The sequence below is a fragment of the Cyanistes caeruleus genome, chromosome 3 (assembly GCF_971803275.1).
Source record: "Cyanistes caeruleus chromosome 3, bCyaCae1.hap1.1, whole genome shotgun sequence".
NCBI lineage: Eukaryota > Metazoa > Chordata > Aves > Passeriformes > Paridae > Cyanistes > Cyanistes caeruleus.
Genome location: NC_141703.1, coordinates 42,405,320 through 42,418,625, shown reverse-complemented (window position 1 = coordinate 42,418,625; position 13,306 = coordinate 42,405,320). Strand labels below are relative to the sequence as shown.

At 35.3% G+C, this 13,306-nt stretch overlaps 1 protein-coding gene and 1 long non-coding RNA gene across 7 annotated transcripts in view; one reads left to right on the top strand and one right to left on the bottom strand.

Annotated features, from left to right (window-relative positions):
* GPC5 (glypican 5) overlaps positions 1-13,306 on the top strand; it is a 584,277-nt gene that overhangs the window by 244,013 nt on the left and 326,958 nt on the right. The gene's annotated exons all lie outside the window — the stretch shown is intronic.
* On the bottom strand, positions 8,441-13,165 carry LOC111944834 (uncharacterized). Its single transcript, XR_015284481.1, has 2 exons — positions 12,981-13,165; positions 8,441-12,158 (listed from the first exon to the last, which is right to left on the bottom strand). It is a non-coding gene; the product is annotated as an uncharacterized LOC111944834 (long non-coding RNA).

Genomic DNA, 13,306 nt, shown 5'->3' with positions numbered 1-13,306 from the left:
TCCCAGCTGACAAGGTATACACATGGCTGTCAGCTTCTTCATTTTTCCATTGGTGATACATGTTGTTGGTGGTTCCTTGTCATTAAGACTAAACAGAATGCAGCCTCTGTGAAAGTGTTCATTGCACATTTCTCTGGTCGTGTTTTCCCAGCAGAAATCTTGGAGAGCACAGGTTTGTTTCTCTTGATGGTTTGAAATCTCTTACCAGACCTCCACAAAGGCAGAGCATTGGAATGCATGGGTAACTGATATGCCAAAGGACCCTACAGAATAGCTGGGTTTAGGATCAGTTTTTAAAGTATGTGTTTAAAGAGCACAGTAGCAATTCATCTTCCCCAGTCTAGTCAGATATTGCTATTCCACATTTTTGTACTTTTCAGTTGTAATGCCCTGATAATTTTTGTAGAAACTGGTAATATAAAATCAGACATTGTTATCATTACTTATTAAATTTTAAACTGTTGTGGCTGTGGAAAGTGTAGCCAATCAATAGTGAAATATAAAGAAAAATTAATCATTATCTCATAACTAATGATAAATTGTATTTCTGACAAATGTGTATATTCCCAAATAAGAGTCTGTGCACAGTTTTAATGAGAGCAAATAAAATTACTTACTCCAGATAGCACTTAATTCCATCAGAAAAAGGACAAATGTACACAGAAGGTTTCTTCTACTCATTTGTGATAACACATATCATAGTTTTGCTTTCTGTTTTTGACTTGCTCATTTTTCTGAAAAATACTGTTAAAAAACTCTTATGTTAGACTTCTGAAAATACTGAAAGAATTTTTTGGGATTTAAATGTCATGGAACACAATGAAATCATTCTGTATACATACACAAGCATATATTTTTATATGTAAGAAAATTTAAAGTCCATGTAGTAAGTAGACATGAATCATAAATATTAAAGTTATGATTTAATTTAATTTAGTTTAATTTAATTGATTGTTCAATATTTCTGATTAAGAAAAAGAAAAAGAAAAAAATTCAGGGTCTTGTCATGTTAACCCTTTGTGCATAGTGTTAAATAAAGGAAAGTCTAGCATGAGGGTTTGAGAAATCAGCAGATGTTCTAGAAGTTAAGAATAGCAGACAATTATTTCTGCTTTATTTGAGTGTTTATCCCATTGATTAGCAATCTGTTCCTGCAATTTGCTTAGGTGTGTTATTTTCAACAAATAATATACCAGGTGTATTTTTTATATTATTAGTACAACAACCTGAGAGCCTTATATTGTACAAGAATTAGGTTGCTATTGTTGTTTCTGGTTGAAATCATAGTTGTGCCATAAATGGTGGTAAACAAAGCAGTTTGAAGCAGGTTAGCAAACAAAATGGGAAATGGACAGGACAAAGTAAGGAACTTTAAATAGTTTTTTTTTTAGTATTACCAGCTGCATTTTAGACAATGTAAAGCACATTGTCTAAATGTAAGAGAGGGGAAAAGAGAAAGGCCAGAAATAGCAGTGGGTATAAAACTGAGAGGAAATAGTTTTTAATGCATTTTCTTGTAAATTAAGTCTTTATGTTCTGCACAGTGATATCTTTCATTTGGATTGATCTGGTTAACTTAGTATAAAACATACAGTTAAAAATCAACTGAGATTTTCTGCTGGCTTCCATCTCATCCTACAATAGGTTGCGTCATTTTCTTCCTATGTCATGAATTTCATCTCAATTTGTGTGTCTTAGATACCCTGGGACTTCTTAAATAGTATGGGACACTTAATTTAGATAGTTAAGCCCAAACCATTAGACTCAACAACATTACTGTTTTATGCTTTTTAAGGTATATTTTATAAAATAATTTATTGTAACAACGCCAAGAAAAAAGTCATCAAGATCATGGACCAGCACATTACATAGAAAGAATATAGAAAGCCTGAAAGGGTCCTGGTGGACACCAAATTGTATATAAATTAGCAATGTGACCTTCTTGCAAAGATGTTATCCTGGTATCCAGTGGTATCCTTGGTCATGTTACAATGAGTGTTACCAGCAGGCTGAGTGTTGTGATTCTTTCCCTCTGCTCAGAAGTGAGGCCATCCCTAGACTCCTGTGCCCAGTTCTGGGCTTCCCAGTACAAGAGAGACATGCATTTATAGTAGCTGAAGGCTAGTTTAGCCAAGATGCTGAAAAACACTATTTCCTTGAAGTATGCATTTTATTCTTCACATTCTTTCCAGTGTAGTTTAGATAAAAGTAAAGCAGCATTTTAATTCAAAGCAATTAAAATTTTTTTTATACACACACACATATATATATATGCACAAACACACAGAACAAACTAGCACAGGATTTTTTTTCCATGTCAGTATATTTTGCTGAATCCACAAGTCACTTCAACAGTATCCATAAATTCCAGCTGTAAGCCCCAGTCACAACAGCACAACTACTGTGCAGCACCACTCTACACATAAAGCCTCTCTGCCATACTTCTGCTCAGCCAGTACCACAAGGAGAATCTGCTCACTCTGTTTCCTCTTATCCCTACTTCAGCCATAGTTCATCTGCTTTTGTCAGGGCCAGTTCTGCTTGCAGGTCTAAAGACTGAGAAGAGCATCTTTTCTTCCTGAAGTGAACAGCAAAATCTCTGCAGTTTTTTTTCCAAGATCTCTGAGTAAGATGATAAAGCTGTTAGCAAAGCACTGTGCAAAGTCCTGGAAGAAGTAGTACTCTAGGTCCCCAGATCAGAGTTGGTAATATCTTCCTAATACTGACAGCTAATAGCATGCAAAGTAGCTCCAGTCACCAAAGCTTATACATTAAAAAATAAATCACAGATAGATCCAGGGTGACATTTTTAGGCTATAAATTTAGATACATAAATTTCTTTTCTCTATAAATTTATTTAGATTTATTTTTGAAGGAGCTTGTTCCAATAGGAATTTTGGGGACAAGGAATGATGAGAGATTAAGTCAGTAAATGTATGTGTATCTACCTCAAACACATGTATTGGATCAGAAAGGTAGAGAAAGCTGTACTGCCCAGAAGTTTAATCATTTAGCTAGATAACATGAAAATCAACATCTCCCTTCCAGATGAGGAACACCAAAAAGAAAGGAAAGAGCTCAATGACTTTGTGACTGGGATATTTTCCCGAAGATAGAAAATGCTGAGTTTGATTCAAACAAAATAGGTCATATCAAACAGAGGATTTTGAAAGCAAAGATTAATTTCCTTGTGGTTTGGAAGGGGAGTTCTGAGCTGATGCTGCAACTCCTAAATTTGATGTCATTGTACCTTAAGCAAAATATATATCCTGTGAATACTTAGATGCCTCAGAATAAGATCTATTATATGCAGCACAGAGACTAAAGTGCCTCATACTACCTAGAGCAGAATATGTACACTGACAGTACTGTGGTTTCAGTCTAGTCTTTCTCACAACCTAGGCAACCATATTTATGGGTTTTAAGTCTGCTCTGGAGTTAATGCTTATCCTTTCTTTCAAGTCAAGACAGCAAAATGATCCTTTCTTTCTTCTAAAAGACAACTCAGCCTCTGTGGAGATCTCCTATGGGGAAATGTAGGCAAAGTTATTATTAATCCTTCGGTTTGCAAAACACTTTGCAACCTGCAAAGATGAAGAGGTACATTTAGCCTATCTGCAATTTAATCATATGCATTTCAATAGAATTACTCATATTTGCATACTCTAGCATGCAAACTCAAGAAAGTGACTATGCTTCTACAGTCATAAATATTAATTCTTTTGTCCAGACAAATGTATTCTTTCAGAGCTAGCAGCTAGCAGTTAAAAAATAATTCACAAAGCTTCTCTATTCCTTGATTCCTAGAACTTTTTTTTAATACTTCATGAAAGAGAAAATCCTGAAATGGGAGGGTCTTGAGAATAGTCTTTGTATGCTGTACAGCTATGTTTGCAACAAGTTGGTATCATAACTTCCTGAAAAGTAATTATACTGTATGTGAACTAACAAAAATTCATGATGCCTCAGCTTTTTTTTTTCAGACTTTTCTACAGTAACTGACAAGCAGTGTGGGAAGTAAGATCCCTAAACAAAAGTAAATGCATATATGCCTGACCAGAAAATGAATGATGATGGATGTCAGTACACAGCTGTAACTATAACTGATATATGCTATGACTGGCAATAAGAATTTCACTTTTCTGATATAAACCAGTTAGCTCACTGACATTTCACAGGAATGAACATTATATATGAATAATAGTTTTTCATAAATCTTGTCTGTGTTCTGCTAAGTAGCCATTGGATAACTTCCAACCATCTGGCTGGCATGTCTGCTCCCATGAAGGCACAATTCAGAGTGATTGTGTGAGAATTACTACTCAAGAATTAATGTAATTAAAGTATTAAAGACTTTGTATATTGCAGAGGGAGGGATGTTTGGGAGCTTTTAAGAAAACAAATACCTTTCTGTGAACAAAAAGACACTTCGGGATCAAAGAAACTTACCAAGCCTTTCTGTTTTCCTTTGGATTTTTGGAATCCTATGGATGTTCTTCAAATGTTCTTTTTTCCAAGTTCATAATTGTGGAAGAGCTGATTAGATAAAGAGCATTAAAGATGGTCTGCAGTATTCTCACTATGTACTAGGGTTAGATATTAAAGTAATGTGAGTCTTCTAATTGTATTAAAGCAGTCTAGTATTTTAAAACTACCTGGGTGCGGGTTGGAGCTTAGCCTAATGCAGCAGGATATATAATTTGCAGACAACATCAAGACTGTTCTTGAAAAAAAACCCCAAAACATTAAAATGCTACTAACTTGGTTTCTTGAAACCATTACCAGAATTATTGACTTGAAATACAGTGAAGGAGCGTTGCCCCTCAGTATTGCAATTGCTAAAATGGCCCTCTATGTTAATAGAAGGTAAAGAAAAAGGTGTGCTTTGCAGTTTGCTTTCTCAATTGGTGTACTTTGATTTTTGCTAGCATATCTAGTACTTGCACTAAAAAATGCTTTCCTAGTGCATTTTAATCCTAAATTCTGAACCTATCTTTTAAAAAGAAAAAAAAAAAAAGACGCTTACAGAAATGGAATATTTTATTAGTAAACATGACACAAAAGAATAATTATTCTTTTTGGTCTTGTTTACTAATAAAAAAAAGCTTTGTTAAGCCTTGAGGGTTCTGTTTCTAGGCACTGCAAGAAACCTAAGCTTGGCAACAGCTGGAGTGGGAGTCTGGAATAAAAGATAGGACATCTCTAAGGCAAAGACAATTCTTGGCCAATCAAAAGTGTTGTAATTCTCTCTCTCTCTCTGTATTACAGCCAGTACAGTCCTCATTCTTCCAATGCATAGGCATAGAAATGAAAAATTTGGACTGTATTTGTTTCTGCCTTGGTTCAATGAAAAGTGCTCCAGTGAGACAGTGTTTACTGATCATCTGTGTTAGGAAACTCTTTTCAGCAGTAGAACGTTCCTTGATTGTAATCTATTGCTTTGGGGATTTGCTTCATATAAATATCTGGATTAGCACTTTAACTGCTTAATTGCCATTCTATTCAAAGAATGACAAGTAGCTGAGGTTGGAAGGAGTCACTGGAATCATCTAAGCTGACATGCCTGCTCAAAGCAGAGCCAACTAGAACAGGTTGCCCAGAATTCTGTTCAGTTGGATTAAAATACCTGCAAGAATACTTCAAACCTTTCTGGGCAACCTCATCTAGCCTTTGATCACTGTCACTATGAAATGTTTTTTAGATGGAAGTTACTGAATTTCACTTTGTGCCTATTGCCCCTCATCTGTCCCTGGGTGGTACCAAGAAATGTCAGACAACATCTTTTTTACTCATCCCTAATTAGGTATTTGCATACTTTGCTAAGTTGAGGCTGAGAAAAATATGTTTAACACACAGTAAAAATTCTTCTGTGTTTTCGAGGCTATAGGGATTGCTGAGGTAAAAACAATTTTATAAGCTCATATGGGCAACATATTTGATCACTTTACCAAGCCTCATAAAAAAAATTAAATAAATACAGAAGATGCAATTTAAAATTAAAATTTTTATAATATCTTCAATATTATATTCAATGTATTTAAATACATTAAGATTTTTTAAAAGTAAAGCTACTCAATCTTTTTGAAGTTTTAAAAAATATTTTTTTTGTTTTTTTCTGATATTAATTTCTCCTCTTCATTATAGTTTTAAGAATTTTGAACATAGAATGATTCAATTACTACATTCTCTCTACTCCATTACAGAAAAAATATACAAAAATATTAGAATCTGAATCCCTTTTTGCTTTATTGAAGTGAAATCACACTGTGATCCTTACATTCCTGTAAATCAGAAGAAAAAGACAAAGTCAACCAAAGTTTGGATTTTTGTATACCAGTATGGAAACACGTCACAAGTGCAGGAGATTTATATTCATTTATCTGGGGTTTTTTAGTGGTTTTTTTCTGGGTTTGAGGGTGGCTTTTTTTCGGATAATGCTCTTTTATGCTTCCATTTATTGGAACTTTTTTCCCTCACAAGTACTACTTTATAAGACTGTTTCAATATTCTGACAAGGCTGCTGCTATAAATTTCAATTTTATTTTTTTATACTTGCAAAAGGTTTCATTCAAAAATAACTTCAAAACACTTAACCTTTATCCATATTGCTTCTGGAAATTTCTGGTGGGTGATGACAGGTCTACAAAGTACAGGATCTATAGGTAAGAAATATAAGTAGGAAAGATATGCACCTTGAATGGGAGCTGTTGAATCAGCTCTGTAGGTGATACAATATATCTGTGTGCACTGACTTAAAGCTAGCTGTATGAAAATCTCTTGAAGACTAGCTAGTTTAAATTGTAATAAATTTTGTGTAGCGTATATATTTTCAGTTCCAAAGAAATCCCATCTCTGTCCATCTTCTCCACTAGGCTCAAACACAGCCTCTTTGTATTCTGTACTGCTGTTGTATCTTACATATCATGTAGCATCAATTAAAGATCATCCACAAACACTTTCAATTAGGTCTAACTTATGTTAACTGCGATAAGCAGTTAAGTAATGCCCATCGTTAGTGCTGGCAAGAACTTGAGACACAATTCATCCCAGTTAGTATTATAACATATAGTGTTACTATTATATAACATTTAAGTAGTTATGTTAAATGTTAGTAATCCAAGTTGTCTTTACAATAGCTGTTTCTCTTCACTAACTACAAAATGAGTCTTTTTCAGGTATAGATAACTTTTACATCTCACAATTCCCATTTTCAGATGCCCTTTAATCTTAAGGAACAATTCAGCAAGGTGTTTATCCAGAACCCAATATTTAGGTTTCTAAGGAAACAGCTGGATTTTTTTATTTTTTGGTGTCATCCAAACCCACAAAATCAACCTTTCCATTTTAAATTCCACTGATTCCCCTCATATTTTTAAAGCATATGTTTGATATAATTCCACTCTTTGTATGTTAGGTGCTGACTGATTTCTAAAATCACCCAATATTTTCTCAGACCATTTCTCCAAATAATTACTTCTTAAGTTGACTGTTTACACACTGCTCTCTCCTAAATACACCATCTTTCTAACAAAACAAACATAATAACATCCTAATTTGTCCTTTATACACATGCACACATCTGTCATAACCTACAAAAAAGAAGAGTATGAACATGAGCTTTCATGAGTCCACTGTGACGAGCACTCATTCGCCCTGTGCCATTACTTGTACATACTCTTTCTCCTCAGTTGCTGAAGTCTTAAGAGGGAAATATTTAAGGCATTTTTCTTCTCTGCATAGAGGTATTGAAAGCTTCTGCATAAGAGCTTTAATGCCATCCCAGAAGATCATTTACTGTATTCTCCTGGGCATAATTCACATTGTAGTATTCAACAAGGACCTTCTCTAATTCTACAGTAGAGCCATATTTTTGCACATTAAAAAAAGTGTTCAGCATGTGTTTAAAAAATTTGAGGCTGAAAATGTCTAGGCTTGTGTTGCATTGCAAGTGTATGATTTGGTACTGAATTCTTACCTTACTTCATAAGATTTAACCTTATACCTTGTGCATTAATTATGAATTTGCTGCAACAGAAGTTAGTGTCTTTATGTATTTGATATCTATGCACGTAAAAAGTATAACTGCACACATTAGCATTTTATTTCCTCTAAATGTCTACCAGTTAAAGATCCCTGAAGATTTTGTATAGTTTGTAAGTGAAAGCTGGAGCCATTTTGCCTACTCTGTGTCTATTCTCCATACCAGAGTTCAATTAAACATCTCCACTATGGTTTCCTTCATCCATAAAAACAATGTACCAAGTGAAAGGCAACCAACTTCTCAAATGGGTGCATGTTGGTTAGGTGGATACATATGCTAGAGTGTAGCCAAGGTTTCATTCCTCACCTTTGCCTCCAGTGAAAATAAATCCCCTCTGTTTATTCCACTCACTGAATCATGCAGAAAAGCATTTTTTCTGTTGATTAAAACAGTTAGATCTTTCTTCTTTGAGTGTTGGAAGGTCATGGACAATTTTTTTTTTCTTTTGTATTTTTCATATGCTTTTTTAATCAACAGAAAAACATGAAATGCATTTTCAGTGTGGAAGTACAGCACTTTCACAGATTAGCCTCTTACATCATCAGATGCTGAAACAGAAGTTAAAGCTGTGAAATGAAAATTGATCAAGAAAAGATGTATTTGTTTTAATTTAAGAAACCTGTATTATGTGACAGGAAATTACCTTTTTTTTTTTGGTAAGAAAGCTTATTCACCTAAAAAATAATCTGATTCAGCCAATAAGAAATAAAAATAAAACTTTTTGCATGATTAGTCTGTATGAACTATATGAACATGTGTGATTGCAATGTAGCAGTGGCAATCACGTGAGCCACAATGGGATAGGCAATTGTTTATTATTTTGTTTTGTGCTCTGGTGGCATGATTATTCTACACAGAATTTTGAAGTTTGAGTTCAAATGCTCTGTATGTATGTACAAGTGCAGAATTGTGTGCATAAATATATAAAAAGAAAAAAAAAAGAGGAAATTAATGTAAATCATGGGTCATAACATGTTAGTGAGTTTAACGATAGCCTGCAGAAACAAGAGAATTATATTAAAAGCTCATTTTTATACTGAAAGAACAGGGTAAATTTATAACATTGAAGCAATATTTTTCAAAAAACATAAATTAGGTGCTATAGGGGACTGTACAGATGCTGAGACTGGACAAAAAATTGAAATACTGAAATCATATATAGAAAATGGAAAAAAAATAAATTCGTGGTTTGAATTTTTAAAAATTAATTTGGTTTGACTTAAAAAAAAAAGGTCAATAAAAGGATCTTGGCATATTTTAAGAGATTAGTCTCCCTACTGAAGAAGGTTATTATGTTACACATGCCCAATACTGGATTTAGGTGGTAAGGTACAGTGGTGACGTTTTCTTTCTAAAAGTAGTCAGAATGGCTTGAACAGTGCCTGTTTCACAGGTTCTCAGAGATGACATGGTATCTGAAGTCTGTTGAGGCAAAACACTAGGAACCAAAGGCTAGGAAGAAATTTTTGTTCTGCTGATTGATCACTGCATGTTGTTCAATGGATACTTTACAGTGTGGAGTCTTACTGTCCCCAAACTTTCCTTAGATACAACTGCTATTTTTTGGATATCATAATCTTCAGATTATGATAGCAAATTATTCTAGTATCAAATTTATATTTGGTTTAAAGAGAAGGAAAAGACTCCATCACTGTTCAGTGGCTTTTTTTGTTATTTTGCTGCAGAGCCAGATAACCCAGTGTCAGGAAATTTAGTTTCCTTGCCAGTCTTGACATCTGTGTGTCTGAGGGAGATATATCAGTGTGTTTACTAACCATTCTCGAGTAAGGGGTGCTTGAGCTCTTTCTTCACCTCATGTCTAATGGATTAAAGGATCTCATGTAGAGCCTTTTGCAGCTTTTGTGATCTTTTCTACAGCGCAGTTCAGAGCTCAATGTAACCAGCTGTAGCATTAACTCTCCCTTCTCCCTCCATGTGAGCACCTTTCAATATTGTGTTCTTTCCTCATTAGCAGTATCTGTGACAACTTCCTGGATTTTATACATTTTAATCGTCCTTGGTGGCTGAGCTAGATGGTAGCTATCAGCATTTGATACATCTCCAAAGCACATTCTGTGTGTTTCCAGGAATGGAATGAGACTCAGACAAATTATGTATGTCCTCCATAAATGTATAAGAAAGTGGCACAAATTCACCTGGTTATATATCTTATTTCTAAAAAAAATAAAAATAAATAGATAAACCCCAAAGCACAAGAGCAACAAATAATCAGTTTTGAATACTACTGTGGACATTCTGAAATGCTGTCTAACAGGAAAGGAGTTATTGTCAAAAATTAGATCCTGTACCATGCAATATATACTAGAAATGCATTGGGAAGTAGGGAAACATTAATATAGAATGTAGATGGAGATCTACATAGTCACAGAATTGTCATCATGTGGTGTCATCTGAAATGTGGACAGCTCACTGATAAGAGGGGAGATATGAAAAATGCATGATTTCAACTAGGTTGCCTACTACATGTTTCCAGTGAGGAATTATGTGTAACTTTTGCCTCTAATCTTGACAAATTTCCATCCAAACAAATTGACACGTTAAATCCCATATTTGAAGTCACCACTTGTCTTTATGGCAATTTGGAAGGCTGCTACATGCAATTAAGGTGCAAATCTTAAACCTGAATTTTCTTGCCTTTTCAGTTGTGACAAAATTGCTTTGCAACATAGTTATTTTTGAAAAAAAACAAAACTAGCTCCATTTGCCATTTCCTTGAAACCACCTCAGATTAGCAATGTTGGATTCTCTATGTCTGCTTTTAGCCTCTCATGCAGTGAGCTACATATGTCACAAATAGATGGTAGGCCCTCTCCACATGCTTATAAGACTTTGCTAAATGATTTTATAAGTTAATGAGCCAGCTGTGAAGCAGAGGAATAGTTATAGAGAAGAATAGTTATAGAGAGGAATCCTGGTTTGAGTTGAGATTTATGGCAGGGAAGCAGGTCTCTAGAACAGTAGTGTGAGGAAAGGAATCTGTGCAGCTGAGTGGCTGTAATCACATTGCAGGACTGAGAACAAAGGCACTGTATCAGGTGAAACAAAGGCCACAGATGCTCTTGCTCCCTTTTCACTCAGGGCAGTCTGTACCTAGAAGTTATCAGGGCCTCATATGACTTTAGTTATCAAATCACAGCAGATCTTAGAAACCTGAACAAGGCCTCTAAACTGTCAAGAGGTAAACACTCTTTGAACATCCTTTTTTTTTTTTTAACCTCACTTTATAGAAAAAAGCAGATAACCTGTAGAGTGAAACTCATCTTTTAGGAACCATGCAGGTTTTTTGACAAAAAAATAAGTAAAAGTGCTGAAATGGAGCAGTATGGTTCTTCTCGTTTTCCATTTTTCCATCTTACGAAAAATGATCCAGACACATGATGTACTTTTGTTGCCAGCTTCCTTTTATCTGTCCTTAACACACCAAGCTGTCATTTATACAATGGGAAACGAGAACATCCCCAGCTGTGGAAAGAGAGGAACCCTAAAGAAAGGAGGGGATGTGATGGTGTACAAAGGGTAGTGTTATCAGTGAAAAACTTGCAAAATTATTTGATAGAAAAATTGAAAATTAGAAGGCAGTTAAGTATTCATTATTTAAATTTTTAAATACATGATGATTTGTAAGACTTAGTTTGATAATCTGCAATTTATAGTGATCATTTTCTTATCATTTACATTGGCAATATTGATTGCAATCTGCTGTTTTAGTCTGAAGGATTAACATTTGCCAAAGTTCTTAGCACTAGAAAACCATCATATAAAATCAAACACAAAGTTTAAGAGATAATAAGGACAAAACTCACTTTGATTTTATTTGCGTAGTGTAATCCACCTACTTAAACAGAAAAATTTGTTTGCTCTGTGCACTGCAGTGAATACTGTTTATGACAATGGCATATTTGCCTTCTGTCTTGATAATTCTTCCTATCCAGCTAAATTATGATTGCAAGTTTACATTGTGTTTGTGCTGCCATTCTGGAGAACCTCAACTGTCTGCAGGAGTGGAATGACAGAGCCCTACCAAGGGGGAAGACACAGTCCTTTGCCTGGCAAAGAGCAACCCCATACTTCAGAGCATGCTGGGAGAAGGCCATATCTGAAAAACAGATAGATATGAAAAGAACACAGGGTACTTATGTTAAAAAGGGGGAGATCTCATCAACCCTTAGTGCAAGGAAATATCCTTGACCCTTAATATTCAATTGGTCATCCCTCCAGAAAAACCTTGTGTCCAGCTAGTCTGTCAGAGGTCCTTCACTGAACAGTCCTTCTGGATCAGAGTTTGACTTAGGGACATACACGACCCCACACATCACTTCCTGACTCCTCAGGGGGTCCTCCAACTTTGTTCAAGTATATCACCTTGATATACTTGACGGTGACTGATGGTGTCACCACTGACAGTGGTGCCAGCGCCCCTGAAGGACTCACAATAAAAGTTTACAGAATAACACTCTTTGTTATAAAAGTGTGAGAGGTTAAGGTTTGAGGATTGTTGGTGAAAACATCTGACTGCAAAGACGTATTCAAAGCAATACAGACAAACTCTACTCCCCAGTAAAAGTGCTCAGCATGCACAGAATATGGCTCTTACCCAGTAGGTATACCTATGGGGGAGAGGACGGGTTCAGCCCATCGACTGATCCCAGCAGTTATGGTGGAGTCTGTCCTAACTTTTCCTCCATTCTTGACTGACTTTCATATTATTTCTTTGTTTTTAGGTGGAGCTTGACTGACTCTAGTCATGCAAACCTTTGTTACTGATTGGTATAAAATTCCCTTGCTTCACTTTTAAAGACAGAGTGAAAAACAATAAAGAGGGCATTCCAAGTGAAATGTGGTCGTACCTTGGAGCCACGGTAACTTTGAGATGAAGGTTTGCATGTATTAAAACTAGGCTAAAATGAACAAAATTTGCCTGAGAAGAATGATTTTCAGCACAGTTTTTGACTCAGCAGTAAGTCATCTCCTATCTCTCCTGGTGGACAGGTGCTATGCAGTTTCTCTGCTGCAAAGTGTGTTTGAGTTCCCATCCCTGCAAGGTTTTCAACAGATCCTTGGCCACAGTGTTTCTACTTAGCTCTGCCCACCATTCCATTTCCCTTAGCAGCTGCTTATGATTTTATGAGGGATCATAATGGAACATGCCAACTGCATTCCATCCAGGGAGCAACAGCTGTATTTTATCCTATAATTTCCATAGAATGAAAAACTCTGTTATGATGTGAATATAACTTCTCAATT